The 16,010-nt window shown below is 38.3% G+C and overlaps 3 long non-coding RNA genes across 5 annotated transcripts; 2 read left to right on the top strand and 1 right to left on the bottom strand.

Annotated features, from left to right (window-relative positions):
- The first annotated feature begins 53 nt into the window (after positions 1 to 53).
- On the top strand, positions 54 to 4,756 carry LOC107995186 (uncharacterized). 3 transcript variants are annotated; one of them, XR_009831984.1, is made up of 9 exons: positions 54 to 406; positions 667 to 1,140; positions 1,244 to 1,515; positions 2,090 to 2,615; positions 2,717 to 2,918; positions 3,212 to 3,813; positions 3,919 to 4,020; positions 4,188 to 4,414; positions 4,521 to 4,756. It is a non-coding gene; the product is annotated as an uncharacterized LOC107995186 (long non-coding RNA). The 3 variants fall into 3 exon arrangements; XR_009831985.1 differs by lacking the exon at positions 54 to 406 and adding an exon at positions 419 to 573 and having other exon boundaries at positions 2,717 to 2,886; XR_009831983.1 differs by lacking the exon at positions 54 to 406 and adding an exon at positions 419 to 573.
- A 4,748-nt stretch (positions 4,757 to 9,504) lies between these two features.
- On the top strand, positions 9,505 to 12,717 carry LOC114577780 (uncharacterized). Its single transcript, XR_009831982.1, has 4 exons — positions 9,505 to 9,612; positions 10,011 to 10,913; positions 11,042 to 11,152; positions 12,431 to 12,717. It is a non-coding gene; the product is annotated as an uncharacterized LOC114577780 (long non-coding RNA).
- On the bottom strand, positions 10,645 to 14,322 carry LOC133666987 (uncharacterized). The gene is made up of 3 exons (XR_009831981.1): positions 13,109 to 14,322; positions 12,717 to 12,890; positions 10,645 to 12,043 (listed from the first exon to the last, which is right to left on the bottom strand). It is a non-coding gene; the product is annotated as an uncharacterized LOC133666987 (long non-coding RNA).
- Between the last annotated feature and the right edge of the window lie 1,688 nt (positions 14,323 to 16,010).

The following is a 16,010-nucleotide window of genomic DNA, read 5'->3' as shown; positions in this document are numbered from 1 at the left end:
AAGGTAAAAATATTCAATGATGTTTAATAATCGTTTAAGAAGTTCGCTCTGAAAATATGATAGAAAACAGAAAAAAATGGCACTTTTCCAAGGTAAAAATATTCAATGACGTCTAATAATCGTTTAAGAAGTTCTGAAAATATGATAGGAAACAGAAAAAAATGGCACTATTTCAATTTAAAAATATTCAATGATTAATAATTGTTTAAGAAGTTATACTGAAGTTCGCTCTAAAAATATTTAATGTATTTTGCAATTTTTCCACAGAATAGAAGAAAAGCATATTCTTTAAAAAAACATCCTTCTGTTTATCCCTGAACGCAAATCGATTCGAAACAACGCTTCTTTTGCCCCGAGTTAGGACTATTGAAGATTAGGAGAGAGAAAAAAATGGCACTTTTCCAAGGTAAAAATATTCAATGGCGTCTAATAATCGTTTAAGAAGTTCTGAAAATATGATAGGAAACAAAAAAAAATGGCACTATTTCAATTTAAAAATATTCAATGATTAATAATTATTTAAGAAGTTACACTGAAATTCGCTCTGAAAAACAAAAATGGCACTTTTCCAAGGTAAAAATATTCAATGACGTCTAATAATCGTTTAAGAAGTTACACCGAAGTTGACTCTGAAAATATTTAATGTATTTTCCAATATTTCCACAGAATAGAAGAAACGTATTTTTTGAAGAACGTCCTCCTGCGTCCCAAAGTTTATCCCTGAACGCAAATCGATTCGCTCCTTTTGCCCCGAGTCAGGACTGTTGGAAACGACCGTTGCGCTGTCAGCAACGATGACGAAGAAGAAGATCAGGGGAAGACAAGAGGTATACGGAGCCCAGACAGTGATTCAAAAGATGCTCGGTACTTTTGGGGTGTCTTGCAGCTGTTCCTCGCCCTCTACCTCCCCGACTTCGGCTAACGCCCGATCATCTTTCTTATCTGCGAGCCGTGCAGAAGCATGAAATTTCGTCAATCTGAGTACTCGATCGTTGCGTATATACATAGCATCTCGAGCATTTCGAGCAAATGCATCCTTTCGTATCCTCTCGTGCATTCACCACGATCCAGAGATCTTTTCACAATCTGTATGGCCGAAAGGAATAAATGAAGTGTGAATAATTTGCGAAAAGAGTTACGGTGAACTGAAGAAAAAGGATATGAATTTTCTTATCAATAATAACGTTAAATTATTAATATTGTAATTTTGTTGTAATATTCAAATTTTATTGCACGCTTTCAGGAATATATTTTTATCGCTTCCGATTCATCTCGGCTCCCTCTAAAGAATCGTGGGATTCCACCCAAAAAACAGCCGATATCTACAATCTTCCCTTGTAAAGGTTATATAAGAGTCGTCGAAGGAAGCGGGAAGGGAGGGAGGAATAAGAACGAAGAAATGGGCGGAACGTCGTGGAGAGATTTGGCAAAGGATTCGATAAAGATTCCCAGAGGATCTGAGGAGGGCGCAAGGAGGACGACAGATTGCTGGCTTCGATCGAGACAGCAATCGAAGTAGTTTGCCAGCCGGTCGACTCGTTTCTTTCACTGCCTTTCGTTTACTCCGCTTCACGACTGACTCCTTTCTGTCGGCGAGCTTTCCACCCTGCAAGACCTTCTGGGCCAACAGAAGGCCTACACCATCTCCTTACTTCTCCTCCCGACTATTTCTTCCCTCTTCACACGCTTCTCTTAAAATTTTTTCTCTTATACGTAAATTCTTCTATTTGATTCTTACAAAAGAAAAATCATAATTAAGAGAATGATCAATAATGTTGATTACTTCTCCTCCCGACTATTTTTTCCCTCTTCACACGCTTCTCTTAAAATTTTTTCTCTTATACGTAAATTCTTCTATTTGATTCTTACAAAAGAAAAATCATAATTAAGAGAATGATCAATAATGTTGATTATCTACTACTCCTACTACTGCTACAGTAATCGATATACTTTTGCGATGATATTTTCAATCTATTTCTATTTTATCAATATCGACAATATTATTGATCTTAGAAGATCTAGATCTATGCTTCTTAGAATCTGCATCACTTGTAAGCCTACTGATAAATATTCATTATTTTATTTACAGCATACATAATTCTCTTTAAATAACACGCACAATTGAGGATTGACAAATTTCTTTGGATCACTCTCCTTAAGGAAGGATGTGGCAGACGATAGAATTACTGTAAGAAGCAAAAAAAAGGAGAAAAATAGAGACAAAAAAAAAGTTTAGAAATCTCACGTCATGGAAGACGTAGAAGAGGGTTGAACAACCCTACGGGATCTTCTTTATTAAGCTCCGGAGACTTATTCTTGGTGCCAGACGGCATGCTGTAAAAAAGGGGAAGACGTCCTGGCAACCCTTTCCCCAGGAAGACGCCAGTCCTAGTTTATGATCTTTCCACTTTCGTTTTCCTGCTTCTATATCCGTGCATAGTGCGGGAACGCTTCCAAAGTATACGCGATTCGATCGAACTCTCGGAATTGCTCGCTAAATGGATTGAAATCGTTGACCTTGGTGGGCGAGGCTCCCCAACGCCTAGAACTCGGCACCGCTTCTACGCACTCGAAATAAAATCAAATCGTGAATTTTAAATCTATATTTTTGAAAGGTATATTTTTGCTCAAATTTTGTTTTATTTTCTTCCTAATCTCTTTCACTTCTTCTTTATCTTTTTCTCCTTTTTCTATCTCTTTCATTTTTTTTTTACAGGTGTTGCCCGAGTGATTTAAAAATCACGCAAAACACCTGCATACTCTTCCGGTTGGATATCGAAAAAGTGAATCCGGAAGTGAAATTTACAAAATCTATTTGCAGAATATTCAACGTAGTCTATTCGAAGTTTTCCACGGGCATCAGTTTTCAAGATACCTGTGGAAAAGGTTCGCCGTTCTCAATTTGTTTTCAACCACAAGTAATTCTTTGTTTCCTTTTTCTCTGGTATGTCAAACTTTCATCAAGCTCGCAACTAAAGCTCCATTCTTCTAAAAAAAAAAAAAAAGAAAAAACATTCACCGTATACAAACCCCTCAAATCTTCGTGATTAAATTTTGCACCCTAAAACTATAAGAGATACAAAAAAAAAGAAAAAAGAAAAATATAAAGGCTTTCACGATCCATCGATCTCGATGAAAAAAATTCGACACCCGCTACTCGACGTCCACTACTCCCTTCGAACACTACTGACAAGTACATTTCATTCCCCAGCCGCCACTCATCCCGAGCCGCGCCCCAATAATCTCCAGAGATTATTTCCGGGGCCACGAGAATAGAGAGAAGGCCGTGTCGCAGAAAAAAAAACCTGTACATACGACTTGGACCAAGCCAAAAGATGGCACATGCAGAGGAGAGAGAAGGCCTCCTCTCTTATAGCATCTGTTGCATCGTGGTTCGACACCACCACCATCACTGGCCGCACCACCAGAAGGCACCATCACTACCACCGGCCCTGACGACCACCAGGTGCTATCCACCTTCCGTGTCTTTCCCCATCGTCGTCTTCGAAAAAACCTTCCTCTCCCCTCCCCACGTCCCTCGCCATTATTCCCCGAGATTTCCACCATCTGCGTCTCTGCGATCCACCCTTCGCCCCATCTCTCTCCGACATTCGTGATCCACATTGGTTCATCTTCTTCCCTCGAGAAGGAGAAGAAGAGACCTCTGGCAAGCCACCTTTTGCGGAGTACGAGAGGCTAATTGTGACTGGGATGATTTCTTGTGTCCGGAAGGTGGATGGGGTGGAAACCGACTGGAGCAATTGTTGACGGATGCTGTCTGGAGAATATGCAGTAGGATGGGGAAGAGGATAGGTTTGCTTGCACACGGAAATAATAACATTAGTGATAATATCAGTGAATTATTTTTCATCCTGTTTGTTGTGTGTATCATTTCTATGTTTTATTCGTTTGTTTTAGATTAGATAAATTAGAAAGATAATATTGGTGATTTTACAAGTCACAAATCATCAGTGACAAGTTCTGTTGCGTAATAATAGCAGGAGAAGTAGTGAATCGCAGGTAAGTTTAATTATAACTTGTAATAACTTCTAAATTATCGTGCAAGATGCCGTTTATGTTCTCTATATAAAATAAAATAAGCGTATCAAAATTAGATTTTAAGAATAAAGAATCCAATCGTATGTACTCTATTCCCTAAATTTTTGTTGTGCGATTTTTTGTTTCAGCCGTCATAAAGGAAGGGAGAAAGGAAGAAACTGGAAATTTTCTTGTTCTCAACCGCTGCCGCCAACCGGTTCGTCCATTTCATTCGAGTTTTCAAAGTTTTCTCTGCCGTTAATGGGACTGGCTGTTGTATTGCGAAAAGAAAAGGTGGCGGAGGGATGGCAGCGGTAGAAGGAAGGAAGAGGAGAATGGCACGGCACCGTGCATTCTTCATAGACTGGGTACACAGGTATGTGGCCCATTGTGATTACGTCTCCGCGTGAAACCAAGTATGCAGATTCCCCTTCCTCCGCCGACTTTGCGCTCCAGCACACCTGATGAACGTATTCTTCCAGAGACACGCGATGTTTCGAGGACTCCATCGAGAAATATCGATTCTGCTATGTCCACTGACCTGGGCCAAGTGTTTCGTCGAGGATTGCGTTGCTTAGAAGTATCGACGATCGACACTCTACTCTATATCTTGATTGAAAAAAGAAGATTTAAAAACAAAAATGATATACACGTTCGCTAACTTAATAATAAATGAATAAATGCAGTTTACTTCAAACTTTGTCACAAGATAATCCGATCAATATGTATATTGAGACATTAATCGTTCAATTTAGATTATACAAAGTAACAACCGGTTACTATGTTGAGTAATTATTAGTTTGAAACGTAGATATCACGTTGGAATGGCTTGGAGGCAGGTAATGCCAGAAATAATGACTTGTAGTGATACACTTGAGCGTTACTAAACGGCAGCCGCTAAGCGTGCTGTGCATACGAATTATTCTATATACCAGTAATTGCTGGCATAGAATCGTTGGAAATGGTTCATCGGTAATGATCATCGTTTTTAACCGTTCACTTCGTCTAGCTTATTTATCCAACGATAACATAATTGTTGCCTGGTTAGTAGATACGTAATTATCTTGCTCTTGGCCCCATCGTACAATTATTTATTGCGTGATACCTGTCGACCGGAGGAACAGGTTGCCACAGCTTGGGAATTCGTTGTGTAGGTATTCGATTTCCGTGATATTCTCGTTTCGTTTATTAGATTATTCACAAATTTCATCAATTTATTTCAAAATTTAACATATCAATCGTTAAATATTTTTTTATTTTTCTTATTCATAGAATAGGAAACATTTTCTTAAATATAAAATCGTATATATAATTTTTTAGAAATTTATTTTTGGATATCTTCGATTATCAAAGGTCATCATGATTAACATCATCTATAACATAAAAATGACTGTTTAAAAATATTTATAATTAAAAATATTACAATTTTTAATATAGCGTAATTTTAAAAGCGTCTTAATAATTCGTATTACGTGTTGGATGTATACTCCATTATCATCTTGTGATAATATATAAGAACAAGCAAACAGTGGAGTGGAGGCAATTTCGCATGACAACAATTGCACCCCTCCGATGTCTAACCCTCTATTCGCGAAAAAAGCGAGAACGAACGCGAGCATCCTCTTTATATCTGCACGAGCCTAAAAAATTTCTGCTTTCACAGCTGCTGGTTCCGCTGCGTGTGCCATTCGAAAGTTGTTTATACTTTCGCGGCGGCGAATGCATGCATTATCAGGAGTGGCTGGGAGGAGCACGCGGATGAAAACGTAGTCCGAAGGGTATATACGCCCGGTTGCGGGACAACTTTCGTAACAGTAGCGTGTAAGTATCGTTCAGTTTGCGCAGGTGATGCAACCGACCCATCCAGGCCAGATATCGTGCAGAAAAGGAACAGATTGTGCCTGTGGTGGCCAGCCCATGCCGCATTCTGCTGCGATTATCGATCCCGCATTGTATTCGTGCCGATCGGATGTTTGACACCGAGCACGATTATTTGTGTAAGGCGATAATAGCTGTTCAGCAATTGCTTGTCACTGTTTCGAGGGAAAAAAAATATCTTTAGAGGATAGAGATATTAACCCTCTAATGGCTGCTATATTATTATAATCGTTGGCCGATTGATAACGATTCTGAATCGTTCATGATGCACGATACCGATACCGAAAATTATTATGAATGTTAACGAAAATTGTAAATCTGGATATTACGATATAGAGAATATTTGAGAAAAGAAAAATAATTTCATAAGAAGGATAAAGGACGATTTATAAGAATTGATCGATAAAATGGAAGGCGAAATTTGTAGAGGAGTTTGCTCAGGCGAAACTCTTCGTGGCTAATTAATCGCGAAACGCAAAATGCCTTTGTTGCGAATATCGAGAAATCGATTGCGGTTATGCGGTCGTACTTTCTACGATGTTTAGAACCGATTCAAACTGCCAAACTTTCATTTCCACCGATTAATTCCTTGTCTTATTTTTTTTTTTTTTTTTAAGCTAGATATATTTACTTCGTTATTATGTCTTTTAAATAATTTTTGATCTAATTTTTCTATTTCCAATCTTCCAACTCAAAAAATCAATCCTTTTATTTTATTTTCTTTAAATACATCGTGGAAATCTAACAGATGCGCAATCCAGCGTGGCTAATGAATTTTATGAGCGTTTCATCGCATTTTAGAGAGTCTGGATCTCTCGTCCGCGAAGCTGTTTCCTGTAACCAGTTAAGACTGCACGAAATTAATCAATTACGAACTAAAACAGCTTTTCTGCCACGGTACATCTACCTCTGGTACATCGTTCGTATGCTTCACTTCTCTTCCTTCATGCTCCAATTCGTTCATTCGTTTGTTCGTTCCGTGGATAACAGAAGTTACCGGAATTTAATAGTCCGCTGATTCGAAACGTACAACCATTGGCCACTGTGGAAATATTTCACGTGAAATTGCAGCATGCGTGTCCATAATATCGTCATGCTAGATACGCGAATATGCAATTCGTTAAATCTAGTGATAATAATTCTAGTAATATCTAAAGTCACTAGGCATCAGTAATGACGAAATAGTTTTGGTGTAGATAATTTTTTTGATTTTGAAGCAGATTCGTTTCACGATTAAATATTTATAATGGTACAATGCACAAAGTTTCATTATACATTCATATGAAAATATAAAATTACTGAATCGTACTAAGATTTCACCATCACTAGTGACCTCTAAGCAAGTTACCAGTAGTGTTTCGTAAAACATTTTACCTTTTCTTTTTTTTTCAATTAAGATTTTTCAAATAAGATGTTTTTAACAAAATGAAAATTATAGATAAAAAAGAAAGGAAAAGATAAAAGCAATTGATATACAAGTCGTATCAGCCGCGGTCAATTTATTGCAATCTAATTAATATAACCTAGTAGCACTATTTTTAATTAACGCCGCTTTCGCGATAGCGATCGTTACACTTTCGCTTGTTTTCAAAATTCCGATCAGATTCGATGAACAACCAATTATAAAATTGTTATAAGCAATTGCAAAATATCTTACGAGGAAATAAATGTTTAATAAAGTGAGAATAGTTGAATTTAGAGAAGGAAACAAAATAACACCGTTCACTGCGAAATTTTCACGATATTATATTCTCTCCTCGCTTTCCAATCCGATCGTTCGAATTCGATTCGAAAAAATGAATAGTGGAACGGGACGTCAGCTGTCTATATCGAACTCCAAAAGTTCTATCAGAGGTTGAAAAAGGGTAAAATAAGAGAGGACAGAAAATAGAGAAAGGAGAAAAAAAATAAAGATGGATGGAAGAGAAAAGAAAAGAGGAAAGGGAAAGGTGTATAGTTCGCGGATTCAAGCTGCACCGACACCAGAAACGTCCCACGGTTTTCGAGGTTCAGCAGGGTTAAAAGGAATTACATTATCGTGAAGCGTTTGGGCGTGGGAGACTTGAACCCTGTTTCTCGAGGATCCGGCTGTGATGCACCCGTTGCACCCGCGACCTACCTTCTGTACTTCCTTCATGGCCTGCGTCGATCCTTTATTTTTTCATTCACTCCCGAAAGGAAGGATCCTGATGCGCGGTGTTGTGAAGATTTCGAAACGATTTTTCGGAGGATTAAGGTGTGGATGGTGTGGATATAAATAGTATAACGGGATCGAAAAAAATTTCAAATAAAGAAGAAATGGATAATTTATAAATTATTTTGGAGATATAGGTCAATACCTCGAAATTATAAATATGTTTTTGAATTTATTGTAAAAGTTGTTTTTTTAATTTTCACAATTTTTAATTTACGTTTCACATTTCAGATAAACACCATGCGTGTATCACGAACGATTAAGAAAAGAGAATTACAAAGTGGATGTATTAACTTTAATTAAACTGTCCATAAGATTAATATCATATGTATATTCAGACTTCAATATTAATAATATAATTGATATAACCAAGAAACAACATCGATATATTAAACTAAATGTATTAATATACTAAATAATAAATTACACAAAAGATATCGCAAAACTTTTTCCTCATTTATCTTTAATAGAACGTATTAATCTGACATAATCTCTCGGCTCTATACCTTTCCAGGTTCCACTGTTTGGTAGCCATCAGCTTCTAAAGGGAGACAGATGAGGTGGACCACTGGCAGGTAGCCGGTGTATGTGGTGCAGCAGGTGAGCAGTAGGTCAACTCGACTCACATGTACATTTATATGCGTATCCGATGCTCGATACAAGAAAGTTCTTTGTCTCGATGGAAATGCACCGTGTGAAATCAGAAAATTCATGAATTGGGAAAAGGATTTTTAAAATGAATTTTTATAAGGAAAAAAAATCATAGATCAAAAGTCAAGGTCATTCAAGATCGTTCAAGGTTACGATACGATACAAGATCAATTCATCGAAAAACATTTTATTGGAGAATTTTTTTCGATATTCATTCGCCAAAACTGTCTCTTCTTCAATTATTATGCAATAATGATTCATTTAAGGTAAAACTATAACATTATCTTTTAATAATCAATTATTTCCAAACGATTCCACCTTTTGATTTCATCATCCACAAACGTATCTCAAATAAATGCACGTATCATCGATTACTCAACGTCTAAACAAAATATGTTTCTTCTAGGCTCTCATCAAGATTCTTGGAAAATTGCAAGAAACTCGATACCAAGCAAAAGGAACTTTATCGACTGTTCGAAATGATTCGAGTTTTCGATGTACAGCCGGTACATACATACTCACACAGAGTTAGGAATCAGGTAGTAAGGTGGGTAGGTGGTGGGTAGGTAGGTGCATACGCGTAGCGTGGGAAGGTCCGGCAGCTGAGAGCAGAAGGGGCCCCAAAAAGCGGCTGCAGCTTCTTCTTCTTGCCTGTTGCTGCCGCTGCCCTCTGCCTCGGCCCTTCCTCACCCGTGGGACCTGCCCACTTCTTCTTCTTCTTCTGGATATACGACCCTTCGACCGAACTATTCAGATGCCGTGAACGCGACTTTTCCGCTTTCCTTCTTTGCCTGTACACGACCTCTCTTAATTCTCAGCTGTGCCAGGACCGGTGCCTTATCGAATATCGTGTAAGTACATAAACTGTCGTTCGATGATCGATTTGGAAAGTTTGCAAAGTCAATGCTAGAATAGGAATTTTAGGGGGGGAAAAAAATACGCGTTAAAATTGATTTGATTTTTTTCTTCAAGGATGGAAAGTGAAAAGAATTTTGATAATAATGGATCGTTTGGATTCGATGAAAATTCTTTAAACATGAAAGTTAATTTCTCAAGGAAGAATATTATATAAGATCCAAAGAAAATAGTATAGAATTTTAAAATTCAAAAAAATCAAAAATCATGAAATTTAATAAATCACTAATCAACTTTTCATTTAATCATTTCATCGACGCGTCATAGAATTAATGAAAATAAATATTTGAAGCGTAAATATTCGAATCAATACGTTGAGAATCTTTTCTTTCAGAGTACGTATAACGTTGAGACATGGGAAGGTAGTTTCCACGGTGATTCCCAATCGCGGATGCAAGACGTCGCGACGACAAGGACAACGATAACCACGACGACATCCTGTCCCTTGAATTGAAAGGACGGAGTATTCGGTGAAGGTCTTATTATTAATTGTTCGAGTTCCTGCTCAAACACTGGAGATTAAATCCGGGAGGAACTAATCCGGCACGTAGTGCCTCTTTATTCCGTCTGTCCCACGTAGAGAGAAGCCTCTCACAAACACACACTCGTCTCTATAGATGTTTGTTACGTCCAAGGTATGGTAGATAGATCGAGCTCTCTGTGAATCGTAAATACACGTATATACACTCTGTCCCTCTGTGTCTTCGTGAGAGTAAATACACTACGAATCTTCGTGAATGAAATTTTAACCCTTGAATCGCGTTCTCTACCTGGAATATCTTCTTTTTTTTTATTTTTATTCTTCTTCTTTTTCTTTTCTTTTTTCTTGTTTTTTCTTCTTTTTTTTTTTTGTTTAAGGGGCTTCAAGTTCGTTGTAAAACACCGCGAGAATGTTAATCGAGGGCAATGAAGGATAAGTATAATAATAAGTATAGGTTAGGAACTATCCTGTGTTCTTAAATATTATTTTAAATATTTAATGTCGCGTTAATATACAGATGTAAATGAAATATAATGAATTTTTATTTCATTATATTCTTAATAAATATTAATTTCTTATTAAAAATCAATATCTCCAAAACAGGATTATCCTAAGTTTAATCGAGATCAAGCCTCGAAGATAACCTAAATTTACTAAAACAATAATAATCAACATACCAGATGCCAACATAAAGAAGCGAAAAGATTTTGAGGTTCGTAGGGAATAAAATCGAGGCGCCCTGGATCTAAAATCAAGGTACCAATATCAAAATTTCCTATCTTCCACCCTAAACGCCTCCCGGCCGTTCGTGGGCGTGGAATCGGCCACCCATCTGACGATCGATCCCCGCGGGTTCTGCCTACCTAAAACACTCCGTTCCACAGATTGGAGCAGCCTTGGATGCTGTCCACTTAGATAAGGATAGCCCCTGGAGAAGGAAGGAGTCGAAACAAGGGGGTTCACCAACAGCAGGCCAGTTATTCGCGCGCCAGAAGGTAGCTCTCGAAAATTTACTTTGGGGCAAAGTTGGAAAGAGGGAGAAGGTTGAAAGTGATTGAAGGGAGATGGAGGAATCGGCGAAGAAAAGAAAAGAGGAGAAAGGTTGAATATCGGAGGAGAGATGAGAGTTGGCCGATGGAATCGGCGGCTTCGAGAGCCAGATGCAGGATCCGCAGACGGAACGGAAGGAAGCATTTTTTTATTATGTTTGTTGCGGCCCTGAAGCTAGTGTAAAAGAAGAGATACGGAGTTTTTCGAACGTGAGAAGGTCGTTTCTGTGGGTGCACATCAGTTTCTAAAAGGATTGTAAAAGGATATAACCTCTAAAAAAGTTTTTCTTCGAATGAGATATTTTTCTTCGATAGCTAGCGACATCTAGAATAGAAAGAGGAAGTGAATGTCAAATATATCTTCCAAATGCATTTCTAAAATTGAAATTTTATATTTTATGGAACGATACTGTTTGGAAACTCGTTCTTTAATCCAACAAAAATTAAAGTGCAACCAGGAAAAGAAAATGATTAGATATTATCGATCAATAGTCTAGTTGATGACAAGCTTTCTCGCACTCGAATACAGAATCGTGGCTTGCTGCGCTATAACCGCTGTAAACACGGTTGTATTTTAAAACTGGATTTTTATTCTGGTTTTCGAGTTCCTTGAGAGTAAGAGCCGGAACAGGACAGGAAAAGAGAGAGAATTTTTGCATGGTCGGCTATACTGTTTCGAACGTTCCAACGAACCGGATGTTATGAATGCTCGTGCTCTTTTTACTCAGCTTCTCTCGTGCTTTCATTCAAACTGATGGTTTTCAATGGCCCTGTTCTCTCTTGTCACCGTCACTTGTTCGTGTGATGTTTCTCGGGAAGGATGGAATTGTTTTGAGACTATTTTAAAAAAGCAAATTATAATAGAAAAAGATTACCTATTTGCTACGTTTATTTAAAAAAATATTACTGTTATTTTCGATTCGTAATTAAGGAAGAAATTTAAACAACATTAAACTCGTATTTCAAATTGTAGCAAGACACTGAGAAATAGTAAAAATTAAGATAACGTATCTGCTCGAGCTCGCACAAATAGGCCATAAATAACCACGCTTAAATTTTCTCCTTACATAACCTTATCCAGAAACTTCAGGTAAAAAGATAAAGCAGAAAAATACATCTATAAAGAAGCCAAAAAAAAGGAGGGTCATTTTCCATTCTTCCCTGTTCTCATATATCTCGCTTGATTAATTCGCATAATTGGAAAATAACGTAAATATATTTCAGAAGACTACGAGTGTCTAAAAGAAGAAGGCTGAGGAAAGAAGGTATTTCGAGAACACTGCACGATGGCGAGAACAAGGAAGGATCGAAGATGGAGGAACGATAGACGAAGAAAATATTACGGTGGGAATGGTCGAGGAAGAACGAGGGGATATAGTGGGCGGAAGTGGCCCGTACAGGGAGGCTGCAACCACCTTGGCTTCCGCTACATTGAGGGCCACCGATACAACACACAACCACCTTGTGTTTTTCATCCTTCTCCCAGTGGTCCCTCACACGTGTTGCTTACCATCCTCTCAAAGAAACGTGTATTCCTTCTGCGAAACAGGGGCCTAAAATAAGTGGTCCTCTCGTCCATCGCGATCCCATTTCCTTCCTTGTTTTTCTTCCCTCGCCAATTCCTCTTTCACTTCCCCTTCAAATGCTTCTTCCGCCTTCCGTTCCTTCCTCTGCTCTTCTCTTTCTATGAAAAAAAAAACAATAATGCTCGTTAAATCGTGAAAAAACATTCTTTTTTGCTTCTCCATTCTTGGAGAATTTTGTTGCTACGTATTTTGCTTTAGACGATAATAAATAATCATAATTATTTGATCTCTTAATGGATTGGATTAATCTTGAGCTCGTCCCTTTTGAAAGATTTTATAATTCGGTATATTGTTATTTTGGAATACAGATACGTACAGATGGTCTTTTGAATCTTGGAAACGAAGAGATTCTTTGTATTTTTCGGCCATCTTTTTATTATTTTTCTTGATCTTTTGTATCTTTTCTTTTTCTTCCTCTTCTTCCTGTTCCTCCCTGATGGTAAAGGGGTGATTGCGATATTGAATTTGAATTTAATAAATCCATGAATAACTCGATGAATAACCATCGTCCTCCATTTTCTTTCTTTTTGGCGACATCTGTCTGCTTCCTCCTTGAACGTTTCCTCCTTTCTTCTGGAACATCTTGCGGCTATTCATGGAAACACCAAAGCACCATTGTGACGACTTCATCTTCTTCTTTCAAACTTTTCTTTCCTATATAAGTAAAAAAAAGGAAAGAAAAAAAAAAGGTCCAAGGCTTATATTCTTCAGAATTTTTCAATCAATAAGGGATGATTCTTAAAAAATTTCAGCAGTTTCAGCCAATAAATTATGGTGAATTATTAAAATTAAAGAGATATCGCGCCCACCCACGAAGTTGGCGCGAAGTGAAATTAATTAAAAAGAGGGGAGAGGTGAGCAGGGTTAAATTAAAATTCAGGCTGACGAATGCTCAGGGGGTGGATACTCGAAGGTCTGCAGCTGACAAGATAATCGTCGTGAGCCACGTCAGTTGGTCAATTTCGCTAAATGGATGAATGCAACCTAATGAAGCGAGAAGACGGATCACTTCTACGCCTTATTTATCTTCATTGCTTAAATATTGCCGGTTGATCAGTTTTCAGGCTGGAAAATCGCCCGTCTTCCGAGTATTAATCACATCTCTGAAGAAATTCTTTCCTTTTTCACTTTCACTCGGTATATCTTCGATACGTATTGTTTATATACATTATTGTACAATACAATAATTATATTTGCATGTATAATCTTTTTATCTCCTCTTTTGAAAAAATTCTTTTCAATTTTCTTAAATTTCTGCATCCTCGATGTTGCTACGCGAAGAGACAATAAAGAAAAGAAAAAGTTTCAAACGAGCAAATAATTAATCGGTAAAAATGCGTAACGCGTCGCTGGACGCGTCGTGCAAATACGTGAAATCGTATCCGATGACGGTGTCATTAGGTATGACCACCGTCACACTTTTCCAAAGTACGGTGGTTTCGAGGTAAACGGCCCTTTTACCATTTCCATTGTCCATGTACAAGCTTCTGCCTCTGTACAGTTACACTCGAAGACTGCCTTTTCACTCGATGGATAATTGGTAATCGATCGGTTGATTCTCGAAAGAAAAACGCTGTCTGTCAAATTATCAATTAACGAAATTGTATAAAAAAGTCTCACTCGTATATTCGAATAATCGTCGGATGATTAACTTAATCATCGAAAGATAGCAATGGCTAAGTCACGAGTAGCACTCGTTGAATCTCTAATTGGTAATGAATCATTATCTTGGAATCACTGTGAAGTCAGCTTCGTACTCGTGTCTGTATTTCAATAAATTATTCGCTAGAATAATACAAACATCTGGAATAGAAAGGGAATGAACGGAATAAAATTTCGAAGAAGCTTTAAACGACCTCGAATTAACCATATATATATATATATATATATATATATATACTAGGTCGATGAACTCTCGTCTCGAAGTAGACTGAACACTTAGCTAAAAAAAAAAATATAATCGTAGAACACATTTTTAAATTCTCCAATTCGATATTTTTAGAAAACAATTACAACAATTAACCTCTAACCTCGTTACGTTACCGCGCACGTATCGTACGTCTAATCGAAAGCCAGGCAAATTCGATTCAAATTGAATCGATTGGTGGCGAGCGATCGACGTGGCGGCGTTGTCGGCGTGTCAGAGAAGGAGGAAGAATAAGGAAAGAGGAGGAAAGAGAGAGAGAGAGAGAGAGAGAAGAAAGGAGAGGCGACGGCAGGTGTATCGTCGGAATAATTTCAAAAATCACGGAACCGAATAGGAGAGGAAAGGTTGCGCGCGTTTCACGTCGATCGCGCTTTGGTGAGTTGCGGCGGTTGCCGGTGATTAAAGCGACAAGAGGAGAAGGAAGGGAGACGGAGAAAGAGACGTTTCTTTACCATAACAATGGCAGGCAGGGTTCGTCATAGCCGTAAGCGCGCGTATTGTTCCACGTTTTCCCACACGCGGCTCCTACGTGACGCGAATTCATCGCGCTAATGGCACCGCGTATATACTTACGCGCGACGCGTGAGCCGCACGAAACGCAACCACGTCGACCGCCCCGTGATTTATCGTGGCTCTTACGCCGAGTCACCTGGAAACCAACATACGAACGAATTAATATGGAATCACATGGTATACGTGTACCTTGGCAGGCGGATTCGCGGTGCGGGCAACCACGAATTTTTCGAAATTTTTCTTTTTCCCGCGAGATCGTTGCGCGCCGACTGGGAATTGGATACTTGAACGAAACGTGTCTCAAATAACCCTTAACATATTTTTCTTTTTTTTTTTTTATTAAAGGAAAAAATTTTGTCCTTCATTTATTATTCGTAATATTTTTTCTTTTTTAAGGAAAACGCTGTTGGTCTGAAATTTAAGATTCTTTTTTCTTGTTTTAAATTTAGATTCGGGTTTCAAAGCATTTGAAAGATAGTTGCGGAGGATAGAAGAGAAAGAGTCCTCGCGATAGGTTAATCTACCGAATCTCGTCCCTCTCGATCGAGTGAAAGAAGTTGTATTGTGACAGTGGTTGGATGGTCGCCCGGCTGGAATAATGGGACGCGGTCCGTCCAAAAATCCACGTGTACCACCGATTCGTGACGGCTATTTTTCTTCGTCACTCGCCTCCCGAATAAATGGAAATCGCCACCGGTTTCGAAAATTCATCGTGTTCCTTCCTAAAAAAGAACCTGTGTTCCCTTGGCTCTCGTCGAGGAGGAATGTTCTTCCCTCC

This window comes from Apis cerana, linkage group LG11 (assembly GCF_029169275.1).
Source record: "Apis cerana isolate GH-2021 linkage group LG11, AcerK_1.0, whole genome shotgun sequence".
Classification (NCBI taxonomy): domain Eukaryota; kingdom Metazoa; phylum Arthropoda; class Insecta; order Hymenoptera; family Apidae; genus Apis; species Apis cerana.
Note: the sequence above shows the minus strand (reverse complement) of the source record. Positions and strands in the feature narration are given on the sequence as shown.